Genomic DNA, 23279 nt, shown 5'->3' with positions numbered 1-23279 from the left:
CAGGTTAACAGATCATATGTATGTATCTGACTGGGTATAGTCCCAACATATATACTAACTTTTGTATTTCTTGACTACACTTTTACATGGGGGTTTACTGAGGACCATCATTAAACAGTAATTCATAGACTAAGGTATATCAGGAGTAAAACACTTAATTGCCTGAGCAAATTGATAACAAGAGTGCTTTTTTTATCATGTCAAGTAATATCTGAAGCAAAGGAGCACTTTAGTTCCTAAAAGAACTGGGGGATTTTCTTTGTTTGCAAAGTAAATAGTAAAACCTGCTGTGCAACAATGATCTTAGCATGAGTATACCCACATATGTTAAAACAAATTTGTGTTTTGGATTCTTCTTAAGCGAGCAAGTAAAACTTGTGTGTTAATGAAAATGTATTGCTGCAATGCATGAGATTTGACCACATGTATTAGTGTTTCTTCTAACTAGTGTGTACATGCATTTCTTTTTACACTTCATAAAAGAAGGTTTGCTTTTTTTTCCTCTCCACGCTAGACATTATAGGAAGCTTTTCAGACGTGGTTGCTGAAATACAATAGAAAATCTCTGTATTTTACAGAAGTCAGTCTCTTTCTCCAGAAATTGAATACAAGCACAATGGAAGTGTATGTTTTACACAAGCTCTCTTCCGATGATTGTATCGAGATTTGCGCAGATCTTATCTAGTGAATGTTCCTGAAAAATAAAGAATCCCTCAACCCTCTTATCAAAAAGTGTTACTAGAAAGTAGATGAATTAGCTTTAAATTTGCTGTGGTAAACACGGCTAATGTTAAAATATCAGGCAGCTTCCAGTTTCTCACCATAAAGGCTGCTTAAATGAATTGCTGTGCTGCATTTGTAGCAGCAGATAGGAATTACTTCTCAGCTGTCAGCACAGGCAAGACAGTTAAGCAGCTTTAGTGGTAATCAAAAAAATTCTTCATGTGTAATATAACAGTGGGTCAAACTAATCACTTGTATAACTCCACAGACTGAACTTGACCCAATGTATTTAGCATTTCAATATGGTTAATACCTTCAGCTGTACAATATGTGATTTATAGGTCTTAATCATGGGCTATTGTTCTTCATGTCAACAAATAAAGATCAAGAACAATGTCTCTTTACCATTATGAACTGCTTTTAAGCATAGATCATTCATGGGTTTCAAATAAATATAAATTGTCTTTGGCTTCTAAAATAAAATATATTGTGTGCAATTGTAGCCGTGTTGGTCCCAGGATATGAGAGAGACAAGGTGGGTGAGGTAAGATCTTTTCATAGACATAAATAAAGTGTCATTTTATTTTATTGGACCAACTTCTGTCGGGGAGAGAGACAAACTTTTGAGCTACCCAGAGCTGCTCTTCAGCTCTGGGAATGATACTCAGAGTGTCACAGCCAAATACAAGATGGAACAGATTGTTTAGCGTAAGGGGTTAACACATCATTGCACTGTTGTGTTCATTCTCTCTGAAGCATCTGGCACCAGCCACTGTCGGAAGATAGGATACTGGACTGGATGGACCATTGGTCTGACCCAGTATGGCCATTCAAAGTGATGTGGCCCATTAACAATTCTGCAGTTATAGAACAAGAAAAGAGGGTTAATTAGTTATAAGTTGTTGTAATAAGCCATAAATCCAGTGTCTTTATTAAGACCATGATTTTTCATGTCTGACCAAGTTATGAATTTAAGTTCCCAGGCTTGCCTTTTGAAGTTGTTGTGTAGGTTCCTTTAGGATGATGTCTTAGAGGTCAGATATGGCACAATCACTTTGTGAAAAGTATTTGCCCACAGGTGGTATGGCATTTTTGTCTTTTAACATTTTTCTGTGTGGATTCATTTGGAGCTGTCATGTTGTTTTGAGTGGTTCATAACCATGAATGCCAACTTCACGACAAGCTGTAAAGAAGCAGGGCACAGACCCCAAACTGGTGCTGGTCTATAATTAGATTTCACTAACCGAGTACTAAGTGTGAACTTCTGAAGTACTATAACAGCCTTCCCATGGAGTCACAGACAGTCCCTTTTGGGCATTCCAGTCTATCTTGCCATCCAGGCAAGCTGGACTTAGTAATAGGTGATTCCTATACACCAAAAATCACAAAATATTCAGGTTGGTCCCAGTCCCAAGCAAGAGACCAGTCACTTACCCCAGATCAATTTATACTGATAACTCACAACAAAGAAAATGCTTTTAGTCAATCCTGTAGTAAACTATCTAAAGATTTATTAACTAAGAAGAGGAAATGAGTGAGTTATTACACCTGTAAAGCAGGCAAATATATATACACAAATGGGTTAGTCTATGGTTTCAAAACATGACAGAGTTGTACTAATTCGTCAGCTCTGAATGTCTTTTAGAGGTAACCCAGGTTGGCCCTGGGGTTCTCTGCTTCTGTTTCATAGCTCCGGCCCTATGAGAGTTCAGAGAGCAAAAGATGAAATTTTTTCTTGTCAGCTATTTTTATTTCCTTCTTCCAGAATTGAAGCTGATGGGACAAGCCCTTTTACACATAGACTCTTTGTGGCTGTAAGAGGACAATTAACAAAGTCTTTGTATTGTGATGTCCCACCATGGCCCATTTAGTTTTGATAGGTCATCTTGATGGGCAGGAGACAATCCCTCCTGGCTGGATTCACAGTTTGAGAGCAAACTTTTATTTTTACTGTTACAAAGCGAAAACTTAAATGTTACCTTATAATTATATAGCATATGATAAAGGTATTATAAATGAGATTAATGCATGCATCAACTTACAACCATCTCTTAAAATCTAAATACTAAACACATTGTTAAAATTCCAATAACTATCTTAACCATACTAACAGGTGAGACAGAATGACAAATTCATTGCTGGAAAACAGTGCTTGGCTGAGGCCTAAAGCCTTGGCAAGAGCTGGTCCCTGGTCTGCCAATGCCACATGGGGCATAGTGATTGTTTCGGTTTTACCCACATAGTGTTTGTTGGGGGCCTTTGATGCACTGGATGCGGTACCCCACATATTATGATGGGCACGGGTAGGACCCAGGGATCTTGAAAGCTGTGTTGGGGGGAGGGTGTATTGATCATTGTAGCAGTGGTGATGTGTCTTCGGGTTTTGCACAATAGTTCTGGCAGCATCTGGTGCTGCTTTGAGTTGGTGGCTCCCGGTCTGTGTGGAGCTTGCTTCTGATGATGATGAGCTCGGCGAGGTTGGGAGTTGTTTGAAGGCTAGAAGAGGGGGATTGGGAAAGATTTATTTCAGGATGGGGTCCCCATCGAGTATATGTTGTTTAATGATCCCACATATGGGTTCTTGTGTGGGGTGGTAGGTGAGTGTGCAGTCTGAAGGTATTTCAATATTGCCAACCCCAAATGTTTAAATATCATGAGTTGGGCTCACCAAAAATCATGAGAATGGCTTTAAAATCATGAGATATATATAAAAATAATAGAATTGGTGTTATTTTTATTTGCCTTCTGCTTTTTGAACCTTTAGGGTGCACTGGGGTCACGCTTTGAAGCTTTCTCCACAGCCATGAGGGCTAGAAACTTACTTTTTCTTTAAGAACAAAGGCTGAAATCATCACATCCACTTGAGTGCAGAATCTGGGGCTTTAATTATCAAGTGATTCATGACACAATCATGAGAGCTGGCAGCACTGTTTTTTCCCCCCTGTATTGAAGCAGGTTCTCTCATGGTATTTGGATGGCCCGTTCCCTGATGTGGTCTACTTCTCTGGTGAAGTGCCCTTGTTTGGTGAAGTCAGTTTTAACTGCATTAAGGTGTATTCCGGACTTTCTCCCAAGCACATTCCATGGTATCTGAGTAACTGCTGTATACCACAGATCCAGTAACCACCCCAAACACACCAACAAATCTGTCAAGGTAAATCTGGTCATCCATGATTTTCTTATATATAGTTGACTGTAGGTTTCCATTGTTGAAGCTGGTCACGGTATCCAGAAAGTTGATGCTCATGAAAGAACATTCTAGAGAGAGATTAAGGCCTTGTCTACACACAAAAAATAAGTCAACCTAACATAGTAATTACTGGGGTGGCTGATATCCACGCTAACCTCCTTGGCTCAGTGGAGTGCGTCCTCACCAGGAGAACTTCCACTGGCCTAATAGGGGCAGTGTGCAGAGCAGAGAGCCCAGTCTCTCAGCTCCCTAATGGGAGCCCCACAGGCTCCCAGTGGGCTGCCCTCCCTGTTTTTCACCAGGAGCCGGGAAAGCCTCCTGGGGCTTCCCCACTCTCTGTTCCCAGAGAAAAGCCGCCCCTGAGGGGAGAGGTCCAGCTGCCCCGGCTTCTCGTATCCTCCCATCTGCTCCCCGCTGGGAGGCAGGCAGCTTTGTCGTTTTCATGCTCAGCTCTTGGGTGCTTTCACCGAAATTGACAAGAATGACAGCCCCACAGGTGATATAAGGGATGCAGCGTCTACATTGATGCTTTGACATCCTAACTAAGCAGACGTAAGGCTTACACGTCTCATTGAGGTAGTTTTCCCCGGCATAGCAGGGGAATTACATCAGCGGGAGGTGCATTTTAGTCTGTACACCTCCTCTATTTTATTAACAAGTCAGCTTTTGTTGACAAAACTATCTAATGTAGACCAGCCCTTATTTATTTTATTACAACAATCTGTAACTCACTAACCCCCCTTTTTTATCCTAATCTGCATAGGTGTTTACTGACTACTTCACCTTGAATGGTCTTTTAAAATACGTGTTAGCTACTTATGCTAAACAACCTGTTTGCTCTTGTATTTAGGTGTGACATGCTGGTTAACTTTCCCAGACCTGAGGGAAAGCTCTGGGGTAGCTCGAAAGTTGTCACTTTCACCAACAGAGGTTGGTCCAATAAAATAAAATGACACTTTATTTAGAATTATCTACTTCCTGAGTGTGCCCAAATAGTAATATCATCTTTTACTCTTTTTTTTTTTCTTCTCTCCACACTGTCAGTACCACAATGCCTGTGGTAGTGTGAATTGGATTCTATTCTACCCACCCATCAATTAATTTATTAGTAAAGTACTGACTTCAGAACCTTTGTCACTGGTGATTATTAAAGGCAGATAAGTGTTTTGTTCAGATCTCAAATTGAGTTTTCATAGCTAACAATGTCAACTTATCTTTTAAACCTAAACTGAGCAACTTTTGATATGGAGGCTAATGAGACTATATATTTGATGTTTTTATAAGCAAATTTTCTGACTACGACTGCACTCTGATACCCATTGACTGACATACAAATTTGAAGGAAAATTTCAAAATAAAAACCCTTCTAGTATAACTCGACAGACGGGCATATCATATTTGACTTGATTTTTTAGCTTCGTTCCTAATTTTTCAGAAAAGTCAGAGTATTTCTTGAGCCTTTTATATCTTATCTAAGTTTGAAGGTTTATTTCTTCTATGAATAATAAAGTAGACCGAACTTGCTTAGAAAACAGCCCTTTCCTGTAGAGAATACATTAAATGACTAATGAAGGTATGGTAAATACCGTATAACTTTGGGCTCCTGAATACATGAATTTTTAGTAGTAAATTCCTTGATCTTGAGTAGCTACTTAATATACTGTGAGCAATATAGAAATATTTATGTAACAAGTATGTATGTATGTATGGAAGGTTTTACCATACAGTGTATCAACATAAAGATAACTTGCCCTAGATTTGCAATGAGCTCTTAAATTTGATTTATTTCATCAATTCATGATTTGATGACTCTTTGACTGTTCCTCAGATGTCGCTCTTCTCTAGTGATGGATTTAGTGAAGAAAACTGTCTAGTGATGGATTTAGTGAAGAAAACTGTTTACCAGTATAAAAGTGGTACTTTGCGATATATAGACATCACAATGATTGGATGAAAAGATGCATAATTCTTATCTAGATGTAATTCCAAACAAATGGATTGTATAGACCTGCTAGTATGCTGTTCCAGGCTGACTCAATTAACAGACTCTCCAGCAGCTCAAAGTTGCAGGTGACACTTCCTGCTCTTCCTCTCTTCCAGTATAGTCACTCAGCTTTTTAAAACGAGGGTACTGAAGGTCATCACCTAGTTTATTCTTATTTCCTAAATATTTTCCTTATACTCATCATATGCCTAGAAAACAAGGAAGTATGCCAAGTGAATCCAAGAATATGTTATAAAGTTGGAGAAACTCTTTGCTGATAATCCCTCACCTCTCCCCTCCCCACCAAAACCCCAACTTTTTTCAGCCTGTGGGATTACAATGCTGAGAGCTATGATTTCCAGACACTGACCTGTGCTATGGCATTTCCACCAGTTGGGTGGGGTGGTGGTGGGAGGCGGGGGGAATGTGAAGGCAGTACTGAGTACTGCCACTAGTACTACTGTGTTTCTAGCGTGTCATAACATTGATTTATTTTATTTGTCACTGATTTTTCTTCTGTTTTCTTTGAGTTCCTGATGTGCAAAAGGAATTTTAGAATGTACAGATTTAGCCATTATTAGGGGAATACAATTTGATGGATAGAAAAGTTTTTAAATAATTATCTAGAGGGCTATTAGGCTTTATATATCACAATGAAAAAGGGCAGCATTATGATACATGTGATCATATGAAACAGTACTTGTGACTATGGATGTGCATATACTTGTTACTTACCTGATCGATGGTTGCTCCATTTCCACATGAAATTGTTTTGCACATGCTTAGGAATTTCCTTTATTTTATCTTCTATCCCACCTCCTTATTCACTGTAGTTTTTATGTATCAAAACAAAAATTGAACTACAAAATCCCCAGCCACATCTGAAGCTCAATTTCATATGTTCAAGAATGTTTAAAAATAATTTAACATTATTCTGTTGCATTCATAATATGTAGTAGTTACACTAAACCTGAGTGTGAATAAATAGTAAATCACTTACAAATAATCTGTGCCAGACACTGATAGTTGAATAGAAAAGATATAATTACATACATAGACCATGTGCTATAGAAGATAAGAGGATTTCTACTTCGTTTGGCTAGTTTTGTGTATATCTAAGTATCTCTGTTCTTTCTTGTGTTCCAGCTGAACAAAATATGATTGGGGTAGAAAATTGGTGTCTCTCTGTAATTGACTTTTCTTTCTCACCCCAGTAAAATTTCTTATGGATACAAGATTGATTTATTTATTAAAGCAGTAAATTTATAGTTGTCCTAAAATAGCTGCAGTTGACAGTGATTATGGTACAGGTTGCTGTCTGGATTTTAGAGCCCTGTATAGCACTAGCCCCATCTCCTAAGAGTGTCCATCTCTTCCTGTGACCATGGCTGACCTGGAAGGATGGAGCTTGGGCAAGACTCAGGACTGTGCATGACAGAATTTTCTCAGAAGTTGGACCAAGACTGTGGAACTTGCTGGTAGAAGAAATAAGAGGTTGACCTCTAACCTCAGTGTATTCACAACTAAATGCAAAGCTCCTCTCTTCCACCTAGCTTTCCCACAGTAGCCGTCTACACATCCCTACCCACACACCCCAAAATGAGAAAAACGCATATACTGTAAGCCAGCTTCCTGCCAGCAAGAAGAAAGATAGTAACATCTTGTTTCTGACTCTTGATGGTGGTATTCACATAACATGGTGATGGGTACCTATGCAAGAACATAGAAAGAACATGAAATTCTTTGTTTTTAAGCTTGTCATTAGTAACTTTGTAGAAAGAGGCATTCTTTGACCTAGTTTTCAATATCTAAAGCAGAGGTTGCTGTATTCTGTGGACCTTAGAAAATTGATTCATATATGGAGATATTTTATAGTATATTTTGGTTTTTCTGAATGTATAATTGTCAGAAGCAAATTCTTACCAGACTACTAGTAATGACATGTCAATGGGAAGGTAATGACTTTTAGATATTTAAGTTGCCAGATTTGACCTATGAAATCAGGATCACAATTAGGTGCATGCCAGATCTTTTACATATTCATATCTTTTTAACCTGTAAATTGCCCACTTGGGAGGGCAGTTGTATCTGAGTAATATAACTAATTTTTAACCAAGGGGATTTGCAGAGAAATTCTGAAAGTTTAATAGACAACCTTTAATTGTGTCTGATAATCTTTTGACTTGATACATCTTGAAGTAGAAAGGATTGTTACATTTCCATACACACAGAGAAAAACATGTACTTTTAAAATTAGATTAAGGAAAACAAACATCAGTTAGAGGAGCCTGCATCTGTCTCAGATGTTTTTTGAACCTCCTCACAGCCCTGCCCTCTAGCAGAGAAGACAGGCACTAACATTTAAAGACAAAGTACAGTGAAAAAGAGAATCAAAGATACAGACAGTGTGAGTAAGTGAAGAAGCTCCCACCCTCTCATTGGTCTTTATACAAATGTGTAAGCTCAGAAGGTTTTATAAGTATGCTGACTTCTTATATAAAGTGCAATGATCTTCCAGTGGCACGACTGTCACTCAGAATTTTGGTGTTTGACACCACAAAGGAAATGAGACTGCTTGCTCTATCCGCATGTAAGCTTTGTCTGTCCTGCTCTGGGTGTCTCAATATTCACAGTGTGAACAGGAAGTGAGCTTAGCTAAGTAAAAAAGAGAAATATCTGAGGTTAAACAGCATAAATGAATCCATCTGTTTCTTAGCAAATGTTTTCCGACGGTCTTCAATGGTAAGTTAGTTTATTGTTTTGACTAGATGAAGGTGCTTCAGAATTATACAAGAACTATTGATCATTTTTCTGACAGAATGTTTTTCATACTGTGGTTCTGCAGATGTTTAGTGGAGAAAGTTATGAACCCCCCTCTCCCCAAAGACAGACAATATAAAAGAAAAGCTATGTGTATTAACCAAAATGTGACTAATACTGAGAGTAATTTACTATAAAGTAATTATGATAGTGGCTGCTTTGAGTGTTATGGCCAGTATTTTCAACTTGAATGACACATCTATATTTAGGCACATAATTAAGTGGCCTGATTTTCAGATGAGTTTGGTGCTCGGAGCCCTTCTGAAAATCTTTCAGTTCTTCTGAAAATCAAGCCACTTAATTATGTGCCTAAATACAGATTTGGGTGTCTAACTTCAGACACCTACATTTGGCAGGTCAGGCATATTCTTCAGTTGTTACATGGCTGGCAGTAATACGCTCTTCTAGTCTTATGGCTGCAGATGCATGACTTAACTGTCTTTGGACTATGCTCTAGTTTTCTTCTCCCATCATGTTTGGAGCTTTACTTTGGCATTAAGAGAGGCAAAATCCACCTCCAGGGCAAGTAACATCTGGAGGCTATGTATGGTTTAGTGAAATGGTGAGGTAGAGTGTGCAAATAGTAGAGCAGTCACTCAAGACCTGTAAGCAAGGCCAATACTTGTGATTTGTCTTTAATGTGAAAACAAAGCAACACTGCAATTACGGAGATGCCTTTATTATTGACACATTACAGCAGCTGCTGTCTACTTATGTAGCTCATCCACAGAGTCACTGGCACACTTGTTCTAGGAGTAAATTATCTGTCTTCCAAAAGCACTGGAAATAATCCAAAACAATTGGAAGCTTTCTGTGGCTATAGGGTGTCTTTCCCCTTTCATAGTACAAGTTAAGCACTCATAATTGGAATACAGATCCTGTTTGAAATCCATATCTATATATGAGGTTTTCAACTATATTTAAATAAACTGCATTTAAAAAAATCTTGCTGTTTACAGATCATGACTACTATCCTTTTTTAAAAAGGAGAAAAAAACCTTAAAATGTTCCTTTTTTTTCATCTATTAAATTGAAATCTAGCTTTATATCTGTAGAAAATTTCATGAAGGAGAGATCTGGATCCCAGTTTTGTTAGAAAATGAGTATGTGCATAGTGTTTCTTTTAAGGTGCTTCTAACTGTTGTTTAAAGCAAGGGTCATGTAATGCTGTTGAGACCTTTGTGGATGTCTTTCCACTCATGCATTTTTCTTTAATTGTGGAATTAAGAATGTGAACAGAACGATTTGCAAGATATTTAGGCCTCGTCTACACGAGAAAGTGTTGTCAATGCAAGTTACAGCGATGATCAAAAAGCGCTGTAACTACAACACTTATGCCTGTCCACACAGCACTCACTGTATCACTGAAGCACATCCACAGTTGGTGCTCTAGCATAGACAGTGAGAGCAGTGCATTGTGGGCAGCTATCCCACTGTGCAACTTGGCACCTTGTACTGCTAGGAGTTGTGGGAAGGCGGAGAGGAGCGCAATGCATCATGGGTGCAGGCCCAGTGTCCCATGATGCAGTAACTTTTGTCCCATCATTCCATGGGTTTCTGACTGTTTCATGGCATTTTTCAATGGCCCCAGTTTCCTGAGCGCCTGCTTATCTCCATCTGAAAGGATGGATCCTGCACAGTTCTCCACTGTTGTTGTCAGTATCCTGAACACATTGTGGCTGGTCGTGCAGCATATCATGAGCTCCCAATCAGAACAGGAATTCGAAGTGCCTGGCCTGCTGTGTGCCATGCAAACAAACAACACTGGATTATTGTTTGCATTCGTGAAGCATCAGCACACAGTGCACCACTGCTTTTGGGCATGTGAAACAGGCACTGATTGGTGGGATCGCATCGTTATGCAGGTCTGTGATGACAAGCGGTGACCGCAGAACTTTCAGATGCTCAAAGCCACCTTCATGGAACTCTGTGGGGAGTTCACCACTGCCCTGCGGCACAAGGACACCAGAATGAGAGCTGCCTGCTCAGTGGAGAAGCGCATGGCAATCGCCGTGTGGAAGCTGGCAGCTCCAGCTGGTCAGTTACTAATCAGTTTGGAGTTGGGAAGTCCACTGTTGGAGCTGGGTTATTGCAAGTGTGCAGGGCCATTAGTCGCATTCTGCTACAAAGAACTGTGAGTCTTGGAAATGTGCATGAAATAGTGGATGGCTTCACAGTGATGGGATTTCTAACTGTGGCAGGGCAATAGATGGCACGGATATCCCAATTTTAGTCCTGGACTATCTTGTGATGGAGTACAACAATAGAAAGGGGTACTTCTCTATGCAGGCGTTTTTGCATCACCATGGGTGTTTCATTGACATCAACGCAGGTTGGTCAGGGAAGGTGCATGATGCATGTAGCTTCAGGAACACTGGCCTATACAGAAGGGACTTTCTTTACAGACAAAAAGATTCCAAAGGGAGATGTTGAAATGTCCACAGTGATCCTGAGAGACCCAGCTTACCCCTTACTGCCATGACTCAGAAGCCTTATACGGGCAATCTGGATAGCAGCAAGGAGCGCTTCAATAACAAGCTGAGCAGGTGTTGAATGACCACTGAATGTGCATTTGACAGATTAAAAGTTTGCTGGTGTTGCCTTTATGGCAGGTTTGACCTAAATGAGGAAAATATTCCCATGGTTATAGCTCCCTACTGTGTGCTCCATAATATTTGTGAAGCTAAGAGTGAAAAGTTTCCATCTGCGTGGAGTGCACAGGCAGATCACCTTGTGGCTGAATATAAAAAAACAGATGTCAGGGCTATTACAGGGGCACAACAGGGAGCCAATTGATTCAGGGAGGCCTTGAGAAACCATTTTGACAATGAGCACCAATGAGATGTCTTTGTAAATAGCCCGGATCTATGCTATGACTGCTAACCAGTTTGTATTGTGTATCAATGTGAGGGGCAACCACCGTGTGCATGAGACGCATAGAGATTGCTTATTGTTCACAGAGTGTCTTTATTAAATAGCAATTATTCACTACACACATGAAAAGCCGGGTTGGAGGGGAGAGAGCAGTGAGGGGCAGTGTGAGCTATGACAGCTGGGTGCAAGTCCAGGATGGCTTCCAGCTCTTTACAGAAGTGACAAATCTTTGGCTCTGCACCAGAGCAATGGTTTGACTCCAGGCCTTTTGCCTGCTGCAGCTCCTTGATTTTTGCATGGAATTGCTGCGTGTCCCGTTCATAGCCCTTCTCCACCATTAAATGAGAAATTTGACTGTATGCATTGAATTTCTTTGGCTGGAGTGGAGCTGGGACTGCACAGCCTCCTCTCCCCAAATACCACTTAGATCCAGAAGCTTTGGTGTCCTCCAAGTGGGAGAGCATTTGGTGCATGGAGCTGCCATAATCAGCTGGGAAAATGTGAGGGGAGCTCCCCATACCAACCAAGCAGGAAGTGGAGTTTCAAACTGATGGCCACAGTGGTCAGGATGGGCATTGTGGGACACTTGCTGGAGGCCATTTAGCGTGATATAACCAAGTGTTGTGTCTACACTGATGCTTTGTCACTAAAAACTTGGTGCAAAAAGCTCCACACCTCTCATTGAGGTGGTTCTATTTTGTCGCAAGATCAGGGGAGTTGGGTCAGCGGGAGGGGGGTTGTAGTGTGTACATTGTTTTGGTGCAAAAAGCTGACTTTGGTCAACAAAAATCTCTCTAATGTAGACCAGGCCTTTTTTAAAGAAAAAGAAAAGGATCCTGCTCTGTTTCAATTCAGAACAAGACTTTGTGAAATGAAAGGACCGGGAATGTATTCCTGGAGGAACATTCAAAGTGTATCTTGCTACAGCACGATAAATATATTCTTTCTATAGCAGGTATATTTTTTTGTATTACCATGAACCAGAAAAACAGGTTCAAAAGGCAGTTTTGCTTCTATAATTTAGCACCCTTGCGACATCATTGGTGTGATTGATCTTATCCTCTGATTGTTCTCATAACTCTCTGAATCATAGGGATATCGTTAGCTTGCTATCTCCTAGCTCTGAGTAAGCTGGTCATATCACTGTATTTCCAAAGCAATTTTACTCCTGGGGGAATTCTGCTCCAAAAAATTAAAATTTCAGTGCACAGTATTTAAAAATTCTATATATTTGTGAAAAGAACATGATATAAATAATCACGCAAGTTTCAATTATTTTGGTAATTTATTTCAAAATGCCTGTCAGCAAGTATGTCTGCAACAATACAGACAACAAAAAAGATTCCCCAGCAGTAGAGAAATCCCTACAATAGGGGTAGTCAGTAGGTAGACCATGAGCCAAACCCAGATCGCCAGATGCTTTTGAACAGAACCCAAAATCTTTTTATTTACTTGTTGTTTTTAAATTCTCTGGAGTCTGTACCTTAACTATATCTTGACCAAGAAATTTGGAACTTGACAAAAAATAACTGATTACCCCTGCCTTACAACAACCAGTTTCTGTTCCTTTGTTGTTCTTTTGTTGGGCACCTCAGTCTGGGTGTCTCTCATCTGCCAGCTAGGCACATCTTGGGGGAAAAATCTACCCGTCGGGTCATTTAGTCAATTCCCTTTTTTTCACCCTGCCCCCACAGGGTTACTGTAGAAAGGTTCCCAAATAGAGGAGACTGCCATGGGGAGGAGGTACAGGGTTGTTGTTTTTTTTGGTTTTTTTTTTTGTTTGTTTGTTTTTTTTGGAGAAAGTCTAGAGGAGAGCTCTGACTTTTTTACTAGTCAAATAATACAAGTTTAAAAATATATGATTCTGTTGGGGGGGGGGCACAACTTGTGCCCTGAAATTCACTTGGGGTAGCAAAATGTGTCTGTCCAGCTTCCACTTAAGTCACTAGGAAGATCCATTTGTAGAGCACTTCCAGGCCCTGAATGGCTCCCATACTGATTCTGTAAGCTTTTAGGTACACCCAGCATTATAACAACAGTGTAGTAAAAGCCTCACTAGTTAATCTCATGAGTTTTTGTTCTTTGTTATCTTTTATTTAATAGCACAAAACCACAAATTTTATTTTATTTAATGGCACAAACTCCAAATTTGGGTACATTTTTTTCCCTCTTTTTGTAAACTAGATCTTTATAAGATGTTTGCATTTAAAGAAGCAGTAAACTTGAAACACGTTAGGTAACACACCGAGTTTTGTTTTTATAAGAAAAATATTTGTGAGCAATCTTCCCAAACATCCATCAGAGGAGAGAATTTAGTCATTAGCTTTTTTTTTTTTTTTTTTTTTTTTATATAAAAAAGAACCCAATTTGTGTATCATTGCACCAAAATAAAAAGAAGTTGAAATATATCTTGTATATCTCCCTGTTGCTGACAAATTAAAAAGAGTCTATTGAAGGGATGTGCTATTATGTTTTTAAAAATGTATCAATTGCTTCAGTATATTCAAAATGTCTTTTTAAAAAAAGTTTAAAAAATAACTTTGGCCTAAACTTGAAAAAGTACAGTGAGCATTTACACTTGGAAGAGAGACCTTCAAACTTGATCCACTTTTTTTGGTTTCTACCAGTCTTGATGTATCCCTCTTCGTCATAGCTTGTACATTTGTGCACATGTTAACGTCTTTGATATCTTCATTAAGTGCCTATGTGTATAGTAAAGGAAAGAATGGGCTTGTAAACCCTTTTAAAAAAATCTATACTTAGCTTGCACTTTGTGAATGTCAAAGGCTTTGTGATAACCACCTCCTAATATAGTCTAACAACCTAGCAATGCAGAAAATGGTAATTACAAACCTAATTGATTTCTGTTCTAATGCTTTAGAATAGCTTCTTTCATGGCCGCCCCTAGACTTATGCTGTCTCCAAATCATAATTCTTGGGGCTTATCTTGGTATCTTTTTCAGAAGAAACTATACACCGCTTGTAGGTTTTTGTGTTGACCACTAAAGAATAGAATCAGCCAGCCTGATCTCTATAGCAGCGTTAGAGTGAAATTATTATGTTTTGATAATGTCTACTATATTTCTTAATGGCTGGGAGAGGTGCTGTAAAATAATGGTAAAAGCCATTAACAACAAAGATCTAGGACCTTAAATCCCCATTTGATTCTGCCCTTATAAGTATTTTCTTGAACTATTGATCATACTTCTTGCATAGACATTAGGATTTCATAGTAATATTTGATGCTAGTGGTCTGGAATTCCTAATGTGGCAAGTGGTGTTATCCAGTGAGATTATTAATAGAATATTTTTCCTGCCACTTACTTGCATGCATGCATGCATGCATGCACACATGCTAGTGGAGGAGATAGAATGAAAAGACTTTTTTTCAGAAATATTAACCTCTAGACCAGCAGTTCTCAACCAGTGGTACACGTACCACCAGTGGTACGCGGAAGACGGCTCAGTGGTACGCGAGGCGAACCTCGCCGCCGATTCCGCCGCTGAGAAAGCCCACTGCCGCCGAAAGTCCCACCCACCCTGCCGCCGAAAACGGTCAAACGGCGGCAGGGTTTCGGCGGCGGGCATTGATCCCTCCACGCAACCCCGCCGCCGCCGCCGAAAGTGTTCCCCCCGCTTATTTACCGAGTTCCACTAGGGCCAGGTACAGTCAGGTGAAGCGGTACTTGACCTGACTGTACCTGACCCGAGTGGTACTCAGGAAAAAAAGATTGAGAACCGCTGCTCTAGACCATTGCTTTTAATTAAGAATATAATCAACTGGCAGCCTGTTAAAAGTTCATAGGCTGGACTAAGTATTTCCTAAAGATGTTTTAAGGGTTTTAAATAAATGACAATGTAGCCATTAGTTTCAAGAGTTACACTAAAGGTGATGTTGCCCACTATATGATGATCTTCCTCTTTCATTCTATTTTATATATTTATATTTTTTAATATTTGTTTTTAATATTTATATATTCCTCTGCTGTTCTACCTCTATTTCATTATATTTCTCTTCATCTATAAGATGTTCAAGGCAATGCATTTGAAATTCATTATTATGGGCTTCAGGTGACAGTCATTTGTTCTTCGATTTTAACACCTTTAGGTCACTCCTTCCTCCCACAATTTACAGAGGCATATGTTAAGTACTCAGAAATAGTTACTTTTCTGTCTCTCATCTCTTCATTTTTTTAAAGCCACCATATGCCTCATAGGCAGAATTTCTGCAATAAACTCCTAAAAGGCAATTTAAATTTTTGAGAGAATAAAAAAAATTAAAATATATCTGCTAATAAATAAATAACTTGTCATTCTCTCATGTGATTTAGTCTCAAATATAGATTTGAACTTATTGGAGTCCTAAAATGGTACCAGAAAAGAGTTGGCATTATTACTCATAGTGGGCTGTCCTGTTCTCATTTATGTCTGTGGGGAGTTTGACTGTTTATTTCAACAGGTGTAGTATCAGGCCTTGCGAGAGTTGGCGTATGTCTATGCTTAAAACACTACAGTGGCACAGCTGCATCACTGCAGCACTTCAGTGTAGATGCTATCTATACCAAGAGCAGGGATTCTCCTGATGGTGTAGATAATCCACCTCCCCAAGAGACAGTAGCTAGGTCGATAGAAGAGTTCTTCCATCAACCTCACGCTGGACTTAGATTGCTATAACTTACATCTCTGAGGGGTGGATTTTTCATACCCCTGAGCAACGAAGTTAAGCTGACTTAATTTTCTAATCTAGACCATGCTTTGGTATGTGTGAGACTTCTTTTGTTAAAATTTCCCACAACTGCCATCACCAGTGCTGCTCCAGTGGTGATATCAATGGAGAGAACTCCAATCAATAAGTTTCTGGCAGCTGCTCATGTCTTAGGAGTTAGATGATGCAATAGATCAAACCTCAGCAGCCAGTGCACACTAGAACTTTCCAATATGAATATGACCAGCAAACTGTTGCTAACAACTTCAAACTTTGAACTATTTATAGGGTTATGTACAGGGCGTGGGTATCAGAACTGCAGTAATGTAGAGGTTTTTCCACTCAACTTTGTTTTTCTTTTAGGAGCAAAGACCTAGAGTCATATCCTGCTTGCTTTACTTGCTTAAATAAGTCCAATGATTTCTGTTGACCAATTGGAATTCTTCCTTGAGCCAGAAGAATAGGACTGTGAGCCTTTTACATGCTGTTGCCTGATGCAAAAGCTTTTCAAAGCATGCACAATAAATAACTGTAAATCATCTGACTTGTGTTTTCAGCTTGTGGCAGGACTTTCAAGATGCTGCAGGAGTGAAACTGGATGCTTGAGCTGATATTTAGAGATTCCATGGTATATGTGTGTATTGTTGAAACCTTCAGTTTCACGTTTATGGAACACTCTGCTCTTCTAAGTTAGTCTCTATGTGAAAAATAACTATTGAACTAAAAGAGGAATATTTCAAAGTTCCAGTAGGCCAGCACAAGTATTTTTGCACATTATGGAAACATCCAGCTCTCTATGTTCAGGACAGATAATATATAAATTACTTTAGAAACAATATTGGTCTTCCTACTATGCTAACTGCCTGCCTTGAAAGTAGTAAATCAACTTTATTAATGTTTTGCAGTAAATGAGTTTGGTTTTAATAAGAAAAATTAAAAAGTGCCATCTTTATGGCAGTTTCCAGCTTTGTTCAATAGGAATGGGTAGTTTGGGGATGTAGTGGTACATACTAAAAGGTATCAGTTGATACCAAATTAATAAAACTGAGATGTATAGTAACATAATATACATATTTTTAAATAACTTTAAAATAACACTGAGATCCAAACCTGGCAAACCTTGGAATGACTAGTTGTTTTGTCTTTAATAAAAAGAAAATTCAGCCCCTGTCGTAAGATGTTCATAAGAACACTTTTTTTTTTTTTTAATACAAACAAGCTCACTTCTGAAACTCCCCAGTGTCACTCTTCCAGCATAGTTTTAGAATAGCTGGCCCTTTAAATTTGGCAGAGACAAGCAGCTGCAAGCTTAAAGTGGTAATTTGGCAGCTGGGGGGTATTTTCTGCATCTTTCCTCTTGCCCCTGCTGCAAGTGAGTTCACCTATTATGTTTTTCCTCTTCCCTTATTATTTAGGAGATGACGCATGCTCTCTTCCTCAATCAAGAGGAAACCAGTTTCCTCAATCTTATTATTTCTTCCATCCCACAGCAGGATATAAATTCTGTAACTTTGTTGATTTTTTTTTGAGGGGGGGCCAGCCACAGGTGATGTGTGGGAGGGCATGTAGGGTAACATGCCCCCCCAGCTTTGCTGCTTGGCTTGTTCTGAGCATGCTCAGTAACACTGCTGAAGCTGGCTGCCCTCTCTCTGCCCCTTCCAACCCCCACTATCGGCAGGCACTGCTTGTCTCTGGTGCCAGCTATGTTCTTACATAGTTGGGGTTCTAAATATCACCTAGAATGTGTGTATATTCTTCTCTTTCTTGATACCTATATTGCTCCTATTGCTGCTGTACCTGAGTAACCTCTGAGCAACAAAAATGATAAAATGTTTAGAAAACCTGATATATGAGGAAAGATTAAAAAAATCTGAGCATGTTTAGTTTTGAGAAAAGAAGACTGAGGCTGGACCTGAGAACAGTCTTCAAATATGTCAAGAGCTGTTATAAAGAAGACGGGGACTAATTGTTCTCCGTCCCCCGGTAGGTTAAGAAGTAATGGGCTTAATCTGCAACCAGGGAGATTTAGGTTAGATATTAGGAAAAAACTTTTTAACTATAAGAGTAGTTTAGCACTGTAACAGGCTTTCAGGGGAGGTTATGGAATCCCTATTATTGCAGGTTTTTAAGAACAGGTGGGACAAATACCTGTCAGGAATGGTCTAGGTTTACACAGTGGGCTGGACATGATGATTTCCTCTCCAGCCCTACACTTCTATGATTAATTTTTGTTGTTTTTAAAAAATCCTATACAGACACTAATTCCCCTGTTTGTTAATGGATCGGTAATTACCGGGGAACACCAAGGACATTTGGAGTGTCAATCATCTTTATCTTCAATGTTTTATATTTTTCTCTACTAGAAATTCAAAACTTTCAGCTGTGCACACAGGTCTCTCTGTCTGAGAGTTCATGACTTCTTGTTTACTGTAGCAGGCCACAAAGAGTTCTTGAATTCTCCTGCACATGAGTAAAACTATTAAACTTTCATGCTTTCCTTTCTTTGAGGAAAATTTTGTAATGTTCACTCTTGATCTACCTGCTTTCTTCCCTCTTATTCTAATCAACAAATAAGAAAAAATAAATGAATAACCCTTTCCGTCATCACCAAAAATCAAGAACTAAGGAAGTTAACACAAAACCAGTTAAATTGTCTGATCTTGACCCTCTGGTTTACACTCTGCCTAGAGAAAATTCCTTCTCTTTTCACACTTTTCTCCCTCAGCACTCTCAGAGCTTGTCACATTGTTTGCCTAACTTTGATTGTTAGATCGTTGCGGCAGGGATAGCATCTTCAGATTGTTCTTGTATTCATAAAAAACTATGATTAATATACAGCAATGTTGCGGAAAGGAGTGCATTACAGCAGGTGCCAAACTGAGATCATGCTCCTATTGAGACAATGTCTGTCCCAAATTGCTTACAAATAAAGTAGGTCAGACAGATAAAGGAAGTAGTATTCTCTCCATTGTACAGGTAGGGAATTGAGGCAAAGCATGACATTACTTGCCCGAAGTCACGTAGGAAGTGTGTAGCTGAGGCGGGAACTGAACTCAAGTTTTCCGAATCCCAGTCCTGTCTCTTAACCAGAAGAACAACTTTCCTCTCTAAGAATGATGTTCTCTCACAAGTTACTTGACTTTGGAAACAAAGGAATTCCTTTGATTCTCTTTAAAACATGCACTTCCAGTTTCTATTTTGCTGTCAGCGTCTCCCAAGCTGGTGACCATAGATTTAATTTTTTCCCTCTTTGGATAAATGTTTTCTTTATGCTGTATAATTAGGTCTCCAGGTGCCAAGTGAAAGGCCAAAATTTACAAAAGCAGGTATCTTTTAATGGAAGCTGCAGGTTCTCACTTCTGGGGACCGGACCACTTAGGTGCCTAAATAGGGATTTAGTTGCCTAACTTTGACATCAGAATATTACTGCATAGCCAGTTTATTTCTTACAATTGTAGGAAATGTATGATTTAAAAAACTGACAGACCTCACAACCAGCCATGCTAGTTGGGGGGGAAAGTGGGGTGGTGTTTTGAGGGTTTTTTGGTTCCCACCCACTTCAACAATTAAATCTGACTGACATTTGGTAGACAAAGACTTAGGAGGTAGCAACACATAAACAGGTGTTTGAATTCCATAGAGAATATAATAAGAAAGTTTTGCCTATTTCCAAGAAAATTTTATTTCTGTGCTATTTGTAGTTGGTGTTTTCTGAAGTAGAGTCCAACAAACTTAGCAGTAAACATAGTGGTGAGGAAAGTGGAGACCTTTTCAATTGGAATAGGTTTTTAATATTTATTTATTCACTACACGCAACTTATTTCAAATAGAAGAGTAAGATGCAGTTGTAAACCATGAAGTATGTAACAAGCAGCCAAAAAAAGAAGAAAAAGTAATGTTTGTACTATAAAATTATGAGTCAGAGTCATGAGTGTATGTAGCTATGAGCATGGCAACAGAGCAGCTGTTCCAGGATTTGCTGTAATGGAAAAGGCTGATGACCAAATGGCAGAATTATCATTTCCTCTTGTATTGTCCACCCATACCACTCATCAAAAGACAGGATCAGAGTCTAGGCCTGGATTCAGACCCATTGTCATAGTAAGGATTAATTAGAAGGATCAGACTTTCAGCTAGCAAGCTGACACCCTTGACATTTTTACCCACTGTAACTTAGGAACCAAAGCCCTATAAAATGTAATGGGTAATGTTTTCAAAAGTGCCTGTTATTTAGGTAGGCTTTCCTGAAATGTTTGCCCTGTATGTGTTAGCTAAATAGAAATGTAAACAGGGGACAGGGACTTTAGATTGACATTGAACTTTGTTAGTGAAGGGTTATTGTTGTAAGAAATACCTTTGAGTAAAAAGGTTTTAAAATAAAAGAACATCGGATACGGGTAAAGAGTAAAACAAGAAAAGTACTTTTTATTTCTTTAACAGGTTTGCAAAGCCGGGCACAACTCCAGAAAAAAATATCTGAAAGGAGCGCGCCCCTCCTTTATTATTCAGCAGTATATATTTCCTATCCCGGCCGAAAGAATCCCTCCCTTCGTTCCCCATTGGCTGGGTACTGGTTTACAACCGCCTACTACATACATGGGTTTTTTTATACAAACATCTTCACATGTTCATGCTAATGAACCAATTTTCTATGCAGGGTGTGCGATAATATTCTAATACCATATTACGCATGCATCTTTTAGGGTGCCTTTTTGACCTCCTTTTAACAGGATTGTCTAATCAGGAGTTTTTATTCCAGAAAGACAACTCCCAACTACTGGGCCCGTTAATTAGCTAAGTTGGCACATAACTTTAGCAAAAGCAGGAAGGGGGTAGACCTTAGTTTCTTCATCTTATGGTTTGCCCTTTATCTGTATCCAGGCACTTGATGTCTGCTTGGCCTTCAACTTTTCTTTATCTATTAGGTCCCCCCTTCTCCCTTCTTTCTCAAGCATTTCTTAGGCTTGAAGCTGATTAAATAAATTTCTAAGTTAATATATGCATATAGCAAAAGTATTACTTTTCTATACCTACAACTATTTTATTTCTTTTAACACTTAACTCTTTCATTGTGCTTGATTGGCTCTGTAAACTATTTTCTTGCTTACATAGCTGTCAAGACCTTATTTAAAAGTTTTTGGTGTATTATATGCTATTATTACTGATTGATTTTACTAATTTTTAATGCACTTCTCTGACATGCGTCTTACTGTACAGTAGTGACTATTGAAGCATGCTGTCTAGGTTTCCAAAATTTTGTATATGGCAATCCTTTTCCCACAGCTAGCAGCTGTTTTAAAAAAAAAAAAAAAAACAACAAAACAAATTGTTTTAAATGAAGAAATACAAGTGCTTCAGTTTTTCTGAGCGATCTGTGGTACACTTGTTCAATTAGGGTACCCACACTGCTGCTAGAATGCCTCCAGGGTGTAACTGCACATGGTTGGTAATACAAATGGAAGGGGTTTCATTAAAATCTTAAACAACTTTAAAACCAAGCAAGCTTCCTATGGTTCGGTTCCAGCCTTGATACTCAGGTTCCTCTTGTTGCCGCTTTGGTTCAGCTTTATCAAAGCTCCACTTCCTTTCTGAACACTTGCTGCTGCTTTCCTTCCTCTTCACTTGGCTTTCTCATTTCTATTTGTCCTGTTACAAAGTAGAGATTAGGAGCTAAATTTCGGAGCCACTTGTGGTGGATTGGATGCATTTGTATTATTTGAAACTTTGTGTGAATACTGTATTCTTTCAAGTTTACATTTCTCTTAACTAGGGTGGCTCAAGTTGGATGCTGATTCCTAAAACGCATTGAACTCTGGCTCTTATTATATACAGTGTAAGTAGCAGAAACAGTTTGACTGTGTATTGAGAAAAAAACACTTCTGCTGTGAAGTTAAAAAAGGCAAAAAGTACAGAAGCCAAACCTCAGAATTTTACTGAATGGTTTGTGGAGTGGTTTATCAGATAAACCTAAGTGTGCAGATTTTTTTTGCCTTCAGGAGAAAGACCTGAGCATGAGAAACCTTTGACAGTTCCCAATTTTAATTTCCCATAGCCTTTATATTATAGACATTGTAGGCAAAATATGGCTCCTTAGCGTTGTGGAGTCATTACATTTATTAAAGACTGCCTTTTTTGAAGGGGAATGGGGGGGAAAAGGAAATCGTTAATCATATCTAGGTGTATTACATTGTATATAGAGATCCTGGAAGATTTTCTCTCTTCTTATCACCTCCCCCCCCCCCCCCCAAAAAAAAAAAAAAAAGAGAGAAAACCAAACAAACCACACCTAATCTGCCACCTCTTTTATTCAGTGTGCATGAGAAACTGCTGAAGGAGATAGCAAGGCATTCTGAGCTGTGATGTCATTGTCCAGATTAGGTGTAGCAGCATTTCATTTCCAGCAGGTTGCATTCATGTTGCCTGGGCAAGACTGGGGTTTTGATGAGAATCAATGGGTTGAAATTTCCTCCAGAAAAGATTGAGATGATGTGGACTGGAGGAGAGATGCTGATCAAATATCAGGGGTGGCTCCAGCCACCAGTATGAGGAGGTTTCTTCATGGTTCACACATTGGGGGTGCTTTGAGACCCCTGACTGTTCCTGAAAACACAAGTGGAATCAGTAGCCAGAAGTTCTGGCTTACTAGTTGCTCTTAGGTGCAAATCAAGATGTGGTCTGAGATTTATAAAGGCCTGAATTAGTTTAGGATTTGGATATCTAAGAGGCCAGCTCTGTTCCCATGTTCCCCTGTGGCAGTGGAGAGCAGTTTAGATGCTGAAACAAAATGAGCATAGATATAAATGTCTGTGGGCTGATAGTGTGGTATTTGCAGTGCATTGAAAGCCCACTGGCCCAGTTCCAACAAGGGAAGCAATTTTCAATCATTCTGCTATTTAGGGCATGGTGTGCGGCCTCTCTCTTATCACACTTTGAGTCCCAGTCATGAATCAGAGCCCCATTATACTAGATACCCTTCTGTTTAT

General features: G+C 39.2%; 1 protein-coding gene across 2 annotated transcripts in view; it reads left to right on the top strand.

Moving 5' to 3' along the window:
* FGD4 (FYVE, RhoGEF and PH domain containing 4) overlaps positions 1-23279 on the top strand; it is a 172926-nt gene that overhangs the window by 18890 nt on the left and 130757 nt on the right. The gene's annotated exons all lie outside the window — the stretch shown is intronic.

Source organism: Emydura macquarii, unplaced genomic scaffold (genome assembly GCF_026122565.2).
Source record: "Emydura macquarii macquarii isolate MOO-44397 ecotype Brisbane River unplaced genomic scaffold, CSIRO-AGI_Emac_v2 contig_3530, whole genome shotgun sequence".
Classification (NCBI taxonomy): Eukaryota; Metazoa; Chordata; order Testudines; family Chelidae; genus Emydura; species Emydura macquarii.
The sequence above is the reverse complement of the archived record's forward strand: the minus strand, read 5'-3'. Positions and strand labels throughout refer to the sequence as shown.